General features: G+C 52.6%; 1 pseudogene; it reads right to left on the reverse strand.

Annotated features, from left to right (window-relative positions):
• Positions 1–669: 669 nt before the first annotated feature.
• The window catches only part of LOC104133619, a 21,647-nt pseudogene continuing 3,805 nt past the window's right edge, over positions 670–18,511 (reverse strand).

The following is an 18,511-nucleotide window of genomic DNA, read 5'->3' on the forward strand; positions in this document are numbered from 1 at the left end:
GTTCATCACACGCTGTCCCTGCTGGGCACCCCCTGCCCCAGCGTGGGGTCCTCCCCGGGCTGCAGGTGGGGATCTGCTCCCCCGTGGGCCTCCCCGGGCCGCAGGGGCACAGCCTGCCCCACCATGGGTTGCACCCTGGGCTGCAGGGGAATCTCTGCCCCGGCGCCTGGAGCTCCTCCTGCCCCTCCTGCTGCACTGGCCTGGGGGGCTGCAGGGCTGCTCCCACCACATCCTCTCACTCCTCTCTCCAGCTCCAGTTGCTGTCGTGCAACAACATTTTCCCCTTCTTAAAGACGCTATCCCAGAGGTGCTACCACCATCGCTGATGGGCTCAGCCTTGGCCAGCCGTGGGTCCATACTGGAGCCAGCTGGCGTTGGCTCTATCAGACATGGGGGAAGCTTCTGGTAGCTTCTCACAGAAGCCACCCCCGTAGCCCCCCCCACTACCAAAACCTTGCCACGCAAACCCAATACAATAATTTATATGCATATGAGTCTGTAATATATTTCCATGAGTACTGCATCTCCGAGTGAATAAGGATAAGTATGTGCAACTGTGAATAAAAGAGCTGAGTGAATCATTCATCATGGATTATTGATAGGATTAATTTTACCTCTTTTTCTGCTCTCAGGATGCCTACAAGCCCCCCGAATTAATTTTCCCTCTTTACTAAATATTTTTGAAGACGAAGTAGATTAAAACCAGCTAATCTTTCCCCTCTTTGCTTGGCTGAATGAGGTGTTTGCAGTCAGGTTACCACTACAAATTCTCCCAGAAAGCGAGTGTCTTCTCTTCTGGCATCTGAGCCTAGAAGCTTCAAAATCTTTCCCCCTGAATATTCACAGATGTAAATTGCAGTCATGGGGATCTAAGAGGAAAATGAGCTCCAAACAGGGGCACAGGCAGAAACGAAGGGGTTTCACAAGCTAGCTCAAAGGGATGACTGCCAGCCGTGTCAGGCAGGGCTCAGGCAGGGTTCAGGCAGGGTGTGTAAGCTCAGCTCAGCAGGTTCAATGCACACATACTAGGAGGCTGTCTGAGCTCCTCTTTCTGCTAACAAGGAGAAATCAGCTCCTCCATGGACTCTTCAGGCAAAGTCCTGAGCCCCTACGCTGTCTATGCTGGCCTTCCAGGCAGATGGCAAGGATGAAGAAGCCCGAGTCCACCCAGGGCTGGGTACCAAGAGTGCTGAAGGACCTCGGAAGGATGGAGGGCAGAGCCAGCCTCTGCCAGCAGGTTGCACCCTCACCCACTGCTAGCGGAGGAAGGACACCTTCCTCTGGCAGGGCTCTCCGGTGGCTTCCATGTGGCGTCAGCATGAGACCTCAGCAGCATACAGTCATGACATCAGAGCGTGTCCCAGCACATTCAGGTCATGAGCCAGCAGAGCAATCCCGAGCTTAGCAGTCCTGCCCAAGCAGGGAGGGGGTTAGTGTGGATCGGGTGATTCTCTGCCATTTCTCATGGGCATTTCTTTTTCATGTGCGTCTCTGTTCAGGTAGGGCAACTGCCTGGGAACAGAACCTGCTCTTCACAGATTTGAAGCCCAACACATGGTTGGGTAAAGCCAGGAGCTGGTTCCCCAGCAGTTTTGGCAAATGCTGGCTGATGCTCAGTCTTCTGCACATGCTTCATGCCAAGAGCTTTGTAAGCCCAGTGCATTCAGTCGAACTGTTCCTATGCAGAAAGTTAACCTGGCTCTGTTTCCCACCCTGGAGCAGTCGAAATTCAGCTCCACAGGAGCAACAGCCTGCCTAGGCACTGCCATGCTCTTGCCTCTCAGAAGACTTTTCTTCGCACACACAGAGCTCTGCTTGCACGGAGATCCCAGTGTTCACACGAACCGCAAAGCCAGCAGCGTGAATGCCCATGAGCATCGCATGCAAAGTGCTGCAGCCCCTGGGAATCAAACGCTCATTCAAACCAATTTGATTCACGTTGGTTTTGCACGTCAGCTCTTCCCCAGACAGGACATTGCTGGTCCTGTCTCCAGGCATTTGTACGTCCCATTATTCAGTGTGACAAGCACATCTTGTCATGTCTCGGTGTGGCTTCCCTTTGGCCAGCCGCACACCGCCCGGCACCACCCCGGATGATTTTACACAAACAGGCCAACAATTGTTCCCTTGCAGATGGCTGCAAACTGCGCTGGGGACCAGTGCTGCTGTTTCCATGGCAGCACATAGACTATTCCACTTGTGAGCAGCTCTACTATGAAAATACAAACAAAAATAAACCCGGAGAGTGACTTTTTCCTTTGCACTCCTTGGCCTTTGGGGAGCCTTCACCCTCTGCTCCGTGCTGGAGACCTCAAGCTGCCACTGTGGCTTTTCCCACCGAGTCTCCCTGGGGCTGCCGGAGCTGCGTGAACAGTGGCAGAGCGGTGTGTGGGGAATCACACCTGGCCTCGGAAACACAGCCAGGTCGGCTCGGGTCAGCCCTGAGACAGGAGTCACGGCCATTTAGCAAGCAGGAGGCTGGTCCCAGCGGGGAGGGCAGCCGGCAGCCTGGTGCTGCTCTGGGTGCCCTCGGCTACCCGGGAAGGAAAATCAAAGCCCCTCTTGGAGATGGAAAACCTAAGTCCTTTATTTGCTTAGTAGAGCAACGTTATTTCTGACCATTAATTCCCCATCAAATATCTTCAAAAACAAAAGAATAAAGGACACTCCTTTATTCAGAGGTGTTCAAAGCAAGGAGAACAGACTGGAGCCTGCAGGTGGTTTGCAAACCCTTTCTGGCAATGGCATGCTGGATTAACACACAGTTACAGCCAGCGTTGGCCCAAGTGCCGTAAGTGCCTGAGCCCAAGGCCAGCCTCCTACGCCCCTGCAGCCCTGATGGCTGGCACTGCGCAGGATGGTTTTTTCAAACACGGTATTGATTGCTTTTGTGTTTCAGGATGACACTCAGTGATTTGCAGCAGCTCAGCACAACAAAAGTTAAACTACAGCTGCCCATCTGAGAGCTGTGATGCCCATAATTTTCGTCTGGGCTTTGGCAAGACAGACAGATGGCTAGTCCTCCTCCATGGCCAGGACTGAAAGCCATGGCTGGGTTTTGCAGAACTAGCTTGGGGTCAAATAAATGCAGAAGGCAATTAAGTATTTTCACTTCCAAGAAAGAAATACTGGAAATTCCCCACCCAAATTTAACTCACCTGTTGTGCCATGTTTTACCTTCAGCCATTTTCACTTCACCTTTCAGCAGTTTCGATGCTGGTTTTGCCAAAATACACTGCAACATTTGCACAGCCTTGAAGGGAAGTTCATTACACAGCTTCCCGAACACAACAGGTATTTTAAGCTAAGTAATGGGCATGGTGGGCCAGGCCAGGCCAGGCACAGGGGTGGATGGGCTCGGTGAGAGTTTCACCAGCAGCAGCTGCTGTGCTTCCTCTTCGAGGCCACACACAGTGAGTTATTTGTGTGAACATGGTTTCTAGGGCAAAAAAGAAATTAAAAAATAGAAGAAAAGAAGGACATGGCTGCCTGTGGTCTAGCCACAGCAGCCTAAACATCCCAGCAGTATTCAGCCCCATTATTGTAGTGCCTGGGGAAGAGAAGTGGTCCATCTAATCCTGTACCTTATCTCTGTAGTGGCTACTAGTGGGTAGTAACCTCGAGGTTAAGAGGGAGTTGGGCATGTAGGCTCAGGCAAGTACACTGCGTCCCCGGGACACTCTCCAAGCCTCCAGTGATCTGTGGTTAAACAAGTCCCTCAGCCAGAGGGGACACGTCTGCCTCAATTAATTATTCTTCCATTAATTCCTCCTGTCGCATTACGAACACGTTTTTGGCATCTGGCAGCAAGGGGTTCCTACATTAATTACTCCTCGTGTGAAGAGCCCTTTTGCATATCTGGAGTGTACCACACGCCTGCTTCAGCTGGTGCTTTCTACTCCTTGTGTGGAAAGAGCAGGGAAGGGTCCTGCTCACCTGAGTCCACAGGCACTCCCAGGGGCTTCTCCTGAAGCTAGTGCTTTAATATGCATTAATGTTCCTGTTTCCTTCAGCAGTGCTTGCACTAGATGTGGAGATCTTGACAGCTCTAAGAGCCTATAAACAGGTATACGTCTTAGATGGAGAGGCAGGAGCTGCTTATGCAGGTAGTTAAAAAGAAGTATTAGTAGCAGGGCTGGCTGCCTACATGCTCGAAGAAAGCGCTCATAGGAGCCCATCCCACCAACAAAGTGTCAAGCCTTCCAGTCTAACATTTTCTTTTCAAATATTCATTCCTCCCAATCTGCATGTGAAGGTGTGAGGGCAGCAAGGCTCCTCTCCTTCAAAGGTTGCCTGCTCAGCATCATCTGCTGCAGGGACCTTCCTACCCACTGGGCTCTTCCCTCCATGCTGGCTGAGCCGCCTCTTCCCCACGGCAAAGGGCGAGATGTTCCCTTCCCACGAGTGGACCATGGGGAGTATTGACCCTGCTGCTTTTAAGGCACGGTGGCCTGGACGGGTCAGGGTGGAAGGGAAAGGTGGTATGAGGTGAGTGCGGGACCTGGGTAAACAGAGAGGGGCTCCAGCATGTCTGCAACATCTCATGTGAATGCCAGCAGCTCCTAAGCTGTGACTGACCTAAGCTGTGGCTGCTCACCTCCCCAGTCCCAAGTCCTCCCTCTTCCAAAACGCATCACACTTCAGCAGCGGCGTTGGCTCCCTTCGGTCTGCACCAGGATCACAGAGGGCACGCGGGAAGGCAGCACCCGCTGCCCCCTTGGCTGCCCCACTGAAGGGCAGTCCCTGCACAGCGCCCCTGCCCTGGCTGTGCTCAGCCCCGGCTGGGGTCCGCGGGCAGGGAGCTGAGCCCAGCCCAGCCGCAGCGGTGGCACCGATGGGGACAGCCGGATACGCTGCAGACCAGACTTTCCCAATGCCCGCTGCCCTGCCATGGCAGATCTGCCAATGCCCGGTGTTGCGCCAGCCACCACATTTGTGCCAAACTCAGAGGAACCACAGAGCCTCCCGAAAACGGTCGCCCAGCCTCCTGCAGCGGCTCCTGGCCACGGGCTAGGGCAGCCCCAACAGTTTCTGTCCATGTGAAACAACAATGCCATCCAGTGGCTGGCGAGCCCGCGCTCCCCTTGGCGCATCTCTGCGGCCACAACATTGATTTCGGGTTTTGGAATTTATTTTTGGCATCCTGCTGCATCGCAAAATAAATACTCTGCGGACTTAAACACCCACAGTAAATCTTCTTCTGTGCCCAAGTGCCCTCCCAGCAGCACACGCCGAGCAGAGCAGCCCCGTCCCTGCGTGACCCCGTCCCCCTAAAGCTGCCCTGTGCCCGCGCGCTGCCCACTCGCTCGCAGAGCAGAGCAGTGGCAGCAGGGGATGCTTGGCACCGCCAACTGTTGCATTTAGAGTAAATGTAGATTTGGAAGAGAGGGACAGCATTTGCTGGAAGTTCAAAGATTCAATTAAACATTCTTTTCCTTTAAAAAAATAAATTAGCGTAACATAGAAAAGTAATGAACAGATTCCTTGGCAAGGATGGCTTGAAATGGAAACAACTTTGAGATGTCACTGTTATTTCTCCTTTGCTTTATTGAACTTTAGTACTTCTTATCCATTACCTGCTTTGGGAGTCTCAGCTGCTGTCTGGCTTGGCATGTATTTTGTAATACATTTAATCTTGTCTCTGCTTTACAAAGAAGCCACAATTGTACCTGCTGAAACACACTTCTCGGTCACTGAAGAAAGAAAGAAAAGAAAAGATTGATTTTATTTTTGTTGGACTCTCTTTTCTCAGCCTTTAGGGTGAAAAAAACCACCTTTTCTGTGTTTTTTTCCATAGCTATGTGGGCTATATACTTTTTTTTAAAGATGCAACATCTACCTTCAGAGACTTTAGGCGGGGCTGTTCAGACACCCACCAAAGAGCCACCAAAGAGCCCCAAAACTGCAAGATCTGACAAAACTGCGGGATTTTGCCATAGCTGCCAAGGGCAGCAGATGACCAGAGCTGCTCTGGAACTGGAGTCCAGCTTAACTCTCACCTTCTAAGGTCACTTCCTCCACATCTCAGGGTTTTTTAGACCAAGCAAATGAAGCTCATTTCAGCTCCTCTCCCTGCCTTGCCAGCTCACTCTCACCACCATCTTCCCACCACCCTGCTTTGAGCTTTTTCATACTTTCCCAAAGGCCAAGAATCGTGGAGGTTTTCCTTGCTGCCAGACAGCTGGACACGAAGCTCTCTCTGCTCCCATTTTGCCCATCAGGATGACACCACGTCACCTCCTGCCCGCCTGAGCTGAGACCCTGCCCTCACCATCCCCGGGCCATGTGCCTGACGGCGCCTACAAACCGGGATCGCAGCCTGTTAGGGGTGCGTTGAAAAACAATTTATCCTCCTCACTCTTTATTGGTGATGACAGCACCAAGGAAAAGAGTTTCCTTCCAAGTTTATGAGACCAGATAAAAAATTCAGAAACCCCATCATTTAGCTGTGCTCACACCACCAACCTCTGCCTTAGGCCCTCCGTGGAACATCACTTGCCGCCGCAGGTTGATTTGATTCCAGCTGCAGGTTATCTGAGCCATCATTCACCTCTTCCAATATCCCCCACGCTGTGCCAGCGTGGCACGGCTGCCAGCCCCATGGGTGGTGCCAAGCTGTCACCTGCTGATTGCCACACTCAGAGCAAGCAGAGCTGCTGGCATGGAGGTGCTTGCTGGCTTCTCCAGCCCTGGTAATAAGGTCCCGCCGGTCAGGAGTCTGTTTGTCAACTCTCCTCTGCCGTCTTTTCATTGAAATTGAGGGATCCTTGGGCAAGCAGCCTGCAATGGAGGAGACAATAACAATATATCAGAGGCAGAAGGTTTGGTGGCACTTCTGAAATCTCTCCAAATCCTTGTCCCACTCAGGTGGACCGTGACCATATCCTTGTAACATTGGCCTTGGTCTTGGAGAAGGACCTTGGGGGAGTCCCCTGGGTTATCCATGCAGTTGAGCACCCAATCTCTTCTACGGTTTGCTTCCTTAATTATTTTTAATCTTGACTATTATCACTGTTGTTATTGTTATTACTAACAAGTACTTCAAACTCTCAAAGGACATGATAACGTGCACTAATTAGCCAGACACATCGCGGCTGCCAAGAAGGCAGCGCAGAGGTTGGTGCTGCTGGGGCTGTGGTATGTGTCCATGTCTGTGTCCACCCCCCTCCCCTTCTGACCCCTCCTCACTTTCTTCAGTCCCACCAGCACAGGTTTCCCCCCTGGAACTGTTCCAATCGTAATTGCCAGCAGCTGAGCTGGTTCGTTAGCCAAGAGCTGGGGTGTCTCAGGTGGCCAACGAGTGCGTGCCCCCTCCTCAGGAGCTGCTGTGGCCGTGCTAGACCACCAGAGCTCTGCTCTTCCCTCATGCTCCCTGACCTTTATTTTTCCAGCCTCCCGTCACACTGATGGTTATCCTCAGTGGGTTACTCTTCCCCTACCACACGGTATTGAAGTGGGACCTGGCCCATGGCTGTCATGACAAACCCACACCACCGTCTGGACACGCTGCTTTCCTCTTTGCCAAACACTTTCTAAACACACCACTAACAACTTTCCCCTCGTTGCCCTGGGGAAGCGGCAATGTTTGACGACTCAAGCCAGGGCAGGGTACGCATGGAGGTGGTGTGGACAGCATGCACTGGCACCAGCGCCACTGCTCACGGGCCTCCAGAAAGCTGCCGTGAGGGGTTTGCTGTGCCAGGCTTCCCTGCGCTGGCGGAGGGCAGGGCTGGGTGAACCTGCACCATGCACCTCCCTTATCTACCTGGGTCCTCAGGAGGAGCTTGTCACCAAACCGAGATGCCTCCCAAGGCCAGCCCAGCCCCAGCACTTGGTGCCAGTGTCCCCAGCTGAGATCCTCAGCAGAGCAGTGCCTGCAGCTCAGCCTGCCGGGGCAGCGAGGGGTACATGCCCTTATCTCAGCAGCCCTCGCAGGTCGGGCTGCAGCCCAGGGAACTGCCTTCTTTAAAATAAGCTGCGAGACTGTTCTTAGCTGGAGTCAATTTTCCTGCATGGAGCTGGAAGAACTACGGAGCTGTTTTCTCCAGTGAGGTCTCGTAAGAGCTAGCGAGATGTGCGCCTCTAAGTGACTAATGGCACGTCAAGAAGCAGAGCACCCGCTTGTAACTAGGAGGGAGCATCGCCAGGCGAGCGGAGCAGATTGTCATTTCCCAGGCAATGACTGAGGGCAGCATTATTTGTCACTAAAGAGCCTTGGCTGGGCAGCACGGGGCCCTGGGCTTGCAGTGATGAGTAAAACAGAGGCACTTTGATCTGCCTCCCCTCCCTGATGGACTTTCTGATTAAAAGGCAGAAAATGATCAGACACAAAGTGAAGCAAATTGACTCCATCCGATTCCTCTCCAGGCAAGGATGAAAAAAGGGCAAAGAGTAGAGCTAGTTCAATAGCAAAATGGCAATTGCAGAAAGATTTCCCAATCACCAGGCTGACTTCACTGTTTTGTAGGAGATCACAGAGACCAGCAACTACTGCTACTTGTGAGTAGAATTTTGCCCTGAGAAATTTTCCTCTTCAGCTCATTCCACCTCTGTCCTTCCTCCTGTTTCTTCCCTCCATGATGGCTGACAGCTTCTCCCTTTGGAGTGGTGTTGGTCCCTGTGGGAACCCGTATGTGGCTGTTACCATGGAGCAGTGCGGGTGGTGGGGTGACGGCACAGCTTTGCCCTTCAGGGTTGTGCAAGGACACCCTCTCCCTACCTGCAGCCAGCCTGGGCTGTGCAATTAGCTGGGATCCCCAGGGCATGTCCAGCCATGAGTTATCCTCTCTGCTTTTGGCACCTGTCTCAGGCAGGATGAAGCTCCCGTTCTCTCTCTCCATCAGTGCCACAGGATCCCACCATTCCCATTTACTTCTGCACAGCCCGAGTGTCTATCTTTCCAAAGCAGCCATCTCCCAGTTTGTAGGTGCAATTACCTGCCTGCATCAGCTGCTAATTTGTCCAGGCAAGTGGTCATGGAGTGCTCAAGGCAGCATCGAGCATGGCGTGTGTAATGCAAAGATTGGTGTTATGCCTATGGGAGAGCGGGCAGGCTCTTTGCACCATTTACTCCGTAGACTCCTGCTGGGGATGTTGAAATGAGACTTGTCCCTCTGGACCCCCTCTATAGCCATGGGAAAAAACAGGCTCCCTCCAAGGGCTCTGAACTCCCTCTCTGGAGAAACCTCTCCATTTCTGGAGAAACACCTCTGCCTTGATCAGCAGGGTTTGAGAAGCTGAGTTTCCATCGTGTATCTGAAATTGGAGGACGTGGCTGTGCCCCAGACGCCATCGCAGCCTCAGTGCTGCTGCCCAGCCTGATGCTTCTGGGACATGGGAAGCGGGAAGCTGCCGCCAGTGCCAGCTCCCCGGGCAGACCCAAGGAAGCATTTTTCAGCCTCTCCAGGAAGCTGCTCTGCTCCTTTAGACATCAGTGTTATCACTCCTGCAACTGCCCTTATCGATCCAGGTGCCACGGGGATAAGAGGTGCCACTCACGCTGTTAATGTAAATCTGCTCTCCTTTGGAGGAGAGGCTGTTTGGAAGCAGGGGAGAAGAGGATTGCTGGGAGCCCGGCGGCTGCTGACAGACGCTGTCACCCCTGCTTGTCCAGCTCCCAGGGGTGCTGGGTGGCTGATTAAACTGAGGATACTGAGCTGTAACATTAAAAAAAGACCAAGATGTCCTGTTTTCACAAGAACATCACTGAGGAAAGCCCCATCTCCTAGATTCACTGTGGAAAAAACAAATTGAGCACATTCCCAGTCAAGTCATATGGGGGATTTTGCATCTCAAAAGCTGCTGTGTCTTTTCTCCTTGCTGTTCCTGGCCATTGAAAATGTGGATATGCTACCAAAAATGTTGCTTGCAAAGCTGTCTGGTCTGAGCCCTGGCAGCTCCCTTCAGGAACATGAATCTCACCGCTTCCATTTTACCGCAAGTGGAGAGAGGGAAGGAGCTCAAGGCAAAGAGAGTTTGGATGCTCAGTGACTTGCCAAGGATGGAGCAGGGAACAGCATGCTGTGGTCCCGTCCCCCCTCCCCAGGCTCTCGCCTTCAGGCTGCACCACCTGCGCAGCCTTCATAGTAGGGTCCAAACCTCATGGAGGGACTGGGAGACATGGGGGCTGGAGGCTCTTCTCCATGTGACTGTAGCAGGAAAAGACCCCAGGCTTTGCTGGCAAATTATCACAGCCTGGTCATGCTGAAAGCTCTGCGCAGGGAACCTGAGCCAGAGAGCTGGGTCTTGGAAACGGTGTAGCAGCGTTGTGCCTGGGTGAGCACCCACGGGGCTGGACATGTAAGTGCATGTGCACGAGTGTGTACGTGGGCTGGTGTGCCGGGATATCCACACCTGCGCACGCTGCCAGCTCAGTGAAGGCAGCATCCTCTGCCAGCAACATCATTTATTTGACTGCACAACAGAAATCACACCCAGCCTTTGGCCTGCAGTCATTGCAGGTTGGAAGGAGACTGTCCAGGAGGAAATATCTGTGAAAGCAGGCTATTGTTTATGACAAGGAATTTACAGTGCTTTACAGTGCCCCAGAGCAATCTTCTAAGAAGAGAATAAGTGTGGAAAGCACTTCTTAAGCAGACACGTGGAGCTCAGGTTAGTAATAAACTTGGTGCACGTAATAAAAACTTGGCACAGCTAGTGCAACAGCCAGGACAAAAGCAGACCTGTCCTCCCACCTCTCCCTGCCTTTCTCTTGAGCACACATCTTGAGCAGGGTGGCTCGGCTCAAGCCCTGCAGCTCCAGCTCTGCAAACAGCTTTGGAGACCCTTGCCTGCAATCACTATCTGATGTTTGCAGCTTGAATTTTTTTTTCATATTGCCAAGGCATCATCCATGATGATACCTCTACAGGGGGCACCCACACAGCGCCCAGTGCACTCTATACTAGAGGGTAGGGGTGAGCGGCAGAAAAAGGAAGGTATTTTTAACCAGTGGCTTAGGAAGGGTTTCTGATGTGGCTATCCCAAGACTTTGAATGTTTTAGACTAGGATTTAAGCTGAGGGGTGCATGCCCCTCGCTCAGCGGAAGACTTTGGAAGCTGCCATGAATGTGTCAGAGCAAAGCCTTTCTTCTGAGAAACACAAGTAGAAATAGGGCACAGCAAATCCATAAAGCAACCCGGAGCAGCAGGCTCACAGATGAAGACACAGACACGCGCACAGCTCAGCCTGGCAAGCTCCCAGGGAGGCAGGGGAGAAGGGGGCCCAGCAGAGTCCCTGTACTGTGCTGAGCCCCTCAGGAGCTTTTCACCTGCAGCTGGACTACATCAGCCCAAGCCACTGTCTGCTGATTCCTTCATCACCAGGCTATCGCCAGCGAGGCACTAATGCTTTCCCAGAAAATCCAGTGCCATCACCATGCTCACTGCTTTCCCTTTCCAACTCCGTTTTGCCTGCTAGGGAAAGCTTACATGGGAAAACTCTATGCACGTGCTGGCAGCACACTAACTGCTTTATTGCAGTTATAGATCTGCAGAAGCAACTTCTTGCCATTACACAGAGCGTGTGTTTCCAGGAACAGGCAGCAGGAGCAAGAACAGCCCTCCATGCAGCAATCAGTGTCTCGTACGCTTTCTAGAAGGGGAAGCAAACACCCATCAGCCACGACAACCTTTATTCCTTAAACTTCCCCAGAGGGAGCATTTCAAAGCATCACAAGGATTTAAACCTGTCCGGCTGCTGCTGAGGCATAATTAACAGTTGCACAGTCAGCTCCAACCGCAGCTGACAAAGCCTTAGCAGCAATCCTCTATTTATCACACTCCTGGAGTATTTATAGATCCACAGCAAGGCAGGGGGGAGAGAGAGAAGGAGAATAACAGGTGAGCTGCTTACCAGGAGGGATAACATTTGCTTTCAGCTGCATGCCATTTCCTCAGCCCCCAGTGAGGCTTTAGGGGACAGGCACCTGAGATGCCCTGGGGTGCAGCCTGTCCACAGGGGGACACAGCAGCAGCAGCTCCTCTTGTGTGGGAGATGCGGTGGGTCAGCCCCCAGCTGAGATGCTAGGGCCCTTTGGCAAATGGGGGGACTTGGCTGTTGCAGTGGGGTGCTGGGGGCAGATGAGTGCCCTGTGCCCTCATCAGGAGCCTTTCGTCACCAGGAATTGGCCCACAGTTGTTGTGGTCCCTTCCTGCTCACATCTGCCTCCACCAGGAGATGTAGGTGGTGAGAGGCCAGCCTGATCTCCCATGACACTGATTATAAGCTGACCTTGGACTGTGTCATTTGTCCTTCCTCAACTCTCATTTATAACTTGGGGCCTCTTCGTAGGAACTGATATAAAAATAGGAGTTATCCTTGAGCTACCTTGGCAAGCTGTGGGGGACAGAGGAACGCTGGGTCACCGAGATGTTTCGACTTGTGGGCTGGAAGGCGATGCTGGAGCTGACGGGCTGGGAGATCTGGGCAAGCAGCCTGTGCAAGGACTGCCAGCGAGATCCCAGCTGCTCCCGCTGGAGAGGAGAAGGAAGGAAGCTGCCTCCTCGGTTCTCCTTTCCAAGGGAAGGCATCCCATAAAAACTGCCTGGTATCTCTTCGGCATTTTCACAGCTCTCCCAGCTCTGAGCAGAAGCCGCTTACATAAACAGCCATTTCCCATTGCAGAGGGCTGTGGGAACCGCCGCCCTGACGGTAATCTCAGCCACACTGTCTCACACTAGGCTGGGCCCAGGAGTTATCAGCACCAGTTTTATTTCCTGCTGTGGCTTTATGACCCCACTGAGATCATAAATGCATCTAAAGTCTAACTAAAACAATTTAATTTTCTCCATAAACAGTCTTGTAAAGAAAATTATGGCTGTGCTATTCCAAAGGGGAAGGAAGGTCATAATCCTTGCAGGTAACAAGACTTTTCTTCTCTCCTGACTTGCTGTTCAGACACAAAACTGCCCCCTTACTCATGGCTGATGGAACCTCCCCGAGGCATTGCCTCATGCTGCGGTGGCCTGCAAGGACCCTCTAGGGAGAGGCGCTGCAGCTCCCACGAGCTGCACCCCGCTCCCACCTGCGCCCGGGGCATGCTGAGCATGCCAGTCCCTCCAGCCCTGCAAGGCTCCTACCGGCCTCTGCAGTCAGTTTAGGTTCATCTGACACTGACAGCCTTGCTCCAAGGACCTGCAAGCAACTGGGCATCTTTAATCCATTTGAAATAGTTTTTGACCACAAGATGACATTTTCCTGAGCAGAGCCAGTAGGACTCCTTCTCCATGCACTTTATTTATACCTGTCCCCGGGCTCCTGTGTGGCTGCCAAAGCTAGAGTTCCCTTCAGCAGAATATCTTTGGTGCTGCGTGTCTTGGATGAGGCCAGGGGAATAGTCATGTATTAAATATGCAACTTAAAAGGTGTTTTTACAGACAGAGTTCACAGAAGAAAAACTATTCTTGTACTTGGCAACGTTGCAGAGCCCTCACAGCTCAGAGCAAGGACTCACCCCCCGGGACGCAGACGCAGAGCCAGCAGGATGCTGCCTGTCCCAGCCCAGCAGAAAGGAGAGGTCCCCGTGTCCGCTTCAGAGCTGAGGCTCCCTCTGGCCGCCCGCCTCTGGAGTGCTGCAGGCAGGAGGCAGCCCAGCCCCGCTGCTGCCAGTGGTGGCACTGGGTCTCCAGCTGCAGTCAGGATCTGGCCCTGCATGTGGAAGGTAGCACAGATCCTGCCAAACACTGGGACAACTGTGGCTGTCACAAGCTGTGGCACAGGTATTCCTGATTTACAGTTTATGAAGAGCAGCTGGTGACCTCGGATACCTTTTCTGGGGAGAAAATGTGTCATTTCAGCTATGGAAGTCACGCGAACCGTGGTCTGTAACTAATAGCGGGGGAAAGCACCTCTCCCGGGCAGCAGACTGAGCACGAACTGTCAGCTGAACAAACTCCCAGCAGTTCCTGAAACTTCTTCGTTTGTTTTTAAAGGAAGCGCTTTGCTGTTGGGTTTGTTGCTGTTGTTTTGCGGCCGTTGAGGGGCTGTAAAACTCCATGCCGTAGGGTGTTTGGGAAAATAAATGAGCTTCTGCAATCCATTTCCTGCATTGACTCAGAGTGGCTGTGGGGGAAGAGAAGGGCAGCCCAAAGTAGAAGTGGCAAAAGATGAACGTACATTAGTGAGTGGGACTGGTGGTTCTCGTCCCCGGTGCAATCAGGCCATGCACGCCTCAGGAGGCGGGTGAGTGGCCTTGCTGTCCGGCACCCAAAGATGCCTCAGGGTGTGTGTTTCTCAGTCCAATTTTCAAGGGACTGCACCACAAGAGAGCGTGCTGGCAGCCTCTCTTGCCCTAGTTACTCTGTGTTGGGCCAGTATACGGACACTGGACTTGCACAAAGAGGGGAACTCCGTGTAACAAGCTCCAGTTCGGCACCCAAAGATGCCTCGGGGTGTGTGTTTCTCCACAATCCAATTTTCAAGGGACTGCACCACAAGAGAGCGTGCTGGCAGCCTCTCTTGCCCTAGTTACTCTGTGTTGGGCCAGTATACGGACACTGGACTTGCACACAGAGAGGAACTCCGTGTAACAAGCTCCAGTTCCAGCTGTGAACCTTCCCAGTGGGTCCAAGCCGGCTGCAGCCCCATTCCTGTCTGGGGTGCACACCTTGAGCTGCACAGCCAAGAGGAGAACCTGGCCCTTGGGGGCCAGGGCCTTGCCTCCCCTGGAGAGGTGGGAAGCGTTGCCAGGGCTCCTTGGAGGAGCAGATGGTACATCTTTCCTACAGCTCCTCTCTCCTTTGCCTTAGTGTCCCATCTCAACCCTCCCTCTCCCCAAAAAGGTGGTGGTTCAAGGAATGGGGTTTTTGGGCACAAAGGTTGGGTCACTCACAGACCTCTGGAGATAACCCCCTGCAAAGCCTCCTCCTGTGACCGCCAGTGCAGCGCAGTGGTACCCCTCGCTGCCCCCAGGCCCCTCCAACACCAAGGGGGGAAGCACCCACTCAGCTGCGCAGCGGGGCTCAGTTGCGCCCCCAGTGCCCACGTGAGACACCCGTCTGTGCAGGGGATGGGTGAAAAGAAGGGTTAAAAGCCATCCAGGCTCTTTACCTTGAAATGCCTCTCGGGTTATTTACCTGTTGGCAATCTCTCCTGAAATCCACACCTTCCCCGATCCTTTTGCCCCATGCCTGCTGCTGACAGCTCATCAGTCTTTTCTGCAGGCTCTGATTGCACAAAGACTAAAAATGCTCTCAAGTACATACCAAGTCCATCCCCACTAGAAATTGTTCCTCACACACAGGTCTGTCTACAGAGACGACTGGAAGTTTGAGTCTTCGGTGTCCAGGAGAGCATCCTTCTTCTCCTTGCTCTCCTCCTGCTGCACATGGTACCACTGTTCAGCAAACTGCACGGCATCATGGACACTGTGGAAAGCCAACTGACCACCACTGTCTGTCTTGCCAGCCCAGCCTCCCTCCCGGAGCTGGCAGCAGATAGAAGGGTTGCAGTTGGCCAAGAGCACCTGGATGCCAACCTCCTTATAGTCATGATGTGTCTCCTTCAGCACAGAGAGACCCACAGTATCTATGAACTGCATTGCCCCACAGTCAAGGATTAAGGTGTGCATATCTAAGGAGGGAGGACAGGCATCTGCTGGAGGCTTTTCCTGGGCCTCCACCTTTTGGTGCTTAGCAGCCAGCAGGATAGGGTTTACCCCAGTTTTCTGGTAAAGAACAGCCTTGAAATAGTCCTTGTTGGCATAGTAGAGGAAAGACTCAAAGCGGAAGATTTTGATGTTGGCAATACTGCTGAGCTTCTTGTAAGTGGACTGGTCCTCATAGATTTCCATGTTGCTGACCTTGCCCAGGAGCGTGGACCTGGGCCTCTGCGTGCGGAAGATGATACAGGGCATAGCGAAGCAGACACCCACGAGGAGCCCAATCTCCGTGGTGATCAGCGTGGAGGACAGCATATGGTTGCCCACCACACCACCGTGTCCAGCTTGCTGAGCTGCCACATGCCGGGGGTGTCACGGAACCTCCTCAGGCCCCCCTGCAGGTTGACAATAGTGACCACCCCCAGGATGGAGGTCTGCAGCGAGTAGAAGAGCAGGGCAATCCACAGCAGCACTAGCAGCAGCACCAGGGAGGTGACCAGGCCAGAGACCTGACTCTGGGTCCCAGTGGACTCCTTCAGCAGAGTCTTGCTCAGGGCTGCAGAGCTGGCAAAGCAGTAGAAGAAAGAAGGGATGAGGTTGCGCATGCCAGTGGCAATCATCTCGTGGTTGGCACAGACAGTGTAGCCATGCTTTTTGCCAAAGATTTCTACCAGGGAAACAGTCATGGCAAAGCCAATAACGGCAATGGGCAGAGCATCAACTGCCAGGCTGGAAAACAGGTTTATGTCTGGTAGAGTGGGTTTCCTGAAACCAGTGGGGATATCCCCACAAACAGCAGACTTGTATTACTCTTCGAAGTTAAAGTAGTAAGATATTACTGTGGCTACAATGACCACCAGCAGCTCTACAGGGAATGGGGCCTTCATCTTCTCCTTATACCGGTCATTGATCTCTTTGACAGGCATTATAATGGCAAAAGCAATCAGGCTGGTGACCAGGTCACAGATGTTGGTGTTCTGGATGTATCTGAAAAGATCAACCCACGTCAGGATGAAGGACCCCACCCCTTCATGGCGAGGGATTTTCAGTCCCAGGAGATACTTTATTTGGGAGGTGATGATGGTGAGTCTGGAGCCAGTCACAAAGCCACTGAGCAGAGGTTCTGACAGGTATACAGCCACAAAGCCCAGCTGTAAAACCCCCAGCAGGATCTGAAATGCAAGCCAGCCATACCTTTAGTGTCAATGAGAAGGCGTGGAAGAGGAGGCTAGGAATTTCTGTCAGTTTGCTTCCACTCTAGCAGCTCTGGCTATTCTGTCTGTTGAGCATTCAGCGTGAGGCAGAGGACTCTGTCTGCAGTAGTTAATCTGGAGTATGATAAACTAAAGAGACCTACCTGTAACACTCGCCTGTGGCTAGAGATGCCATACAAACAAGCCTACAAGGTCCCTGCTGCTGTCTCCTTACAAGCAATAAGGGCTCACAGTTAACACTGAAGGTCCAGGCAGCAGCCCCATCAGCCCCAAAGCAGCTCCGAGTATCACCCAGTGGCATAAAACTGGTGTGATGCACTGAATTTTAGTTGTCCCAGTGAAAGAGCCTGAAGTTGTTCAATGACAGCTTGGCCCAGGCAGTGGGGATGTTGCCTTTGAAGGAGACCCTGCTGATGGCAGGGTCCTCGAGGGCTGCTCATGCCAGCCCCGAACCTGCTCTAACCTGCACCAGGAGCCAGCCCAGCTCCAGGACTCGGGCTGGCCTGTCATACAGGGGGAAAAAAAAAAAAAAAAAAAAATCCCACATCCAAACATGTCTGGGGGGTTCCAAATCATTACATTTGATACAAGGCTGTCGGGGTCTAGTCACATCAGGAAAGGTTTCTCATAACTTTTAAGTCTGAACCAAGACTGGAGCTTAGAGATCTTTAGCTCAGAGAAGTTCCTAGCAGGGAAAGGACAGAGAGGAAACAGCACAACAGCAAACATTTGTACCTGGTAAAGACCAACCAGAAAGCTTAAGGAAAGGGCCACAGTGATGGCGTAGCAGCTCCTGTCACAGGCACCCACCCCATTACCGGCAGAGGTGGAGTTGCCCACCAGCAAAGAGCCAGTGCTGTCATCGCTGTACCCTGCTAGCTGGAGGTGCCGGTTCACAGACTGCCCTATCATCAGGCACAGCACGCCAAAGGAGCCCACAAAGTTATGGCGTGAAGTGGCCATAGCAACATAGATGATATTGCAGAAGAAGTTGGTGTAGATTCCATAGATGGGATCCTGGTTGGCTAAGACAGAGTAGGAGATGGACTGAGGGATGGCAACTATCCCCACCAGGAGCCCAGATATGACATCCCCAAGCAGCTGCATCTTGACGTTGTAACGGGGAAGCCAGTCCAGCACTGGGAATAGCTGAAAGAAGGAGGTGATGATGGTTTGATGATTGCATGTGCAGACCTCTCTGGCTTTCTTTAGGATGAGTTCCTTGGTGCCAAAGTCTGCGGGCTCATACTCCTCCAATCTGACACATATAAAATCAGCAGGACTCTCTTCTGGCGTTAGGGAGCTCCATGCATCTTTGCTCTGTCCTGACTTCTGGCTTGATGTGTCCTCCATTGCACTGGGAGAGCTAAGGCAGGAGAGGAGGCAGCCATGAAGTGTTGCAGTCACGTACAAAATGTGCTTTGCTTAGCTCCAGGGCTCGTGCAATTTGCATGGATAAATAAAGGAAAATAACCTCAGACAAATTAAACAGAAAAGCACTTTTCCGTGGTACAGGTTGATTTGTTTGTTTTTAGTTATGGACCCTATCAACCACAACCCTGCGACCACGGTTTATATTGCATTCACACTGGCACAGATGCCCACATCAGAGAGCAGCCCTGCCGAGAGGGACTTGGGGGTGCTGGTGGATAAAAAGCTGGACATGAGCCGGCAATGTGCCCTGGCAGCCCAGAAGGC

Source organism: Egretta garzetta, unplaced genomic scaffold (genome assembly GCF_000687185.1).
Source record: "Egretta garzetta isolate BGI_Z169 unplaced genomic scaffold, ASM68718v1 scaffold209, whole genome shotgun sequence".
Lineage (NCBI taxonomy): Eukaryota > Metazoa > Chordata > Aves > Pelecaniformes > Ardeidae > Egretta > Egretta garzetta.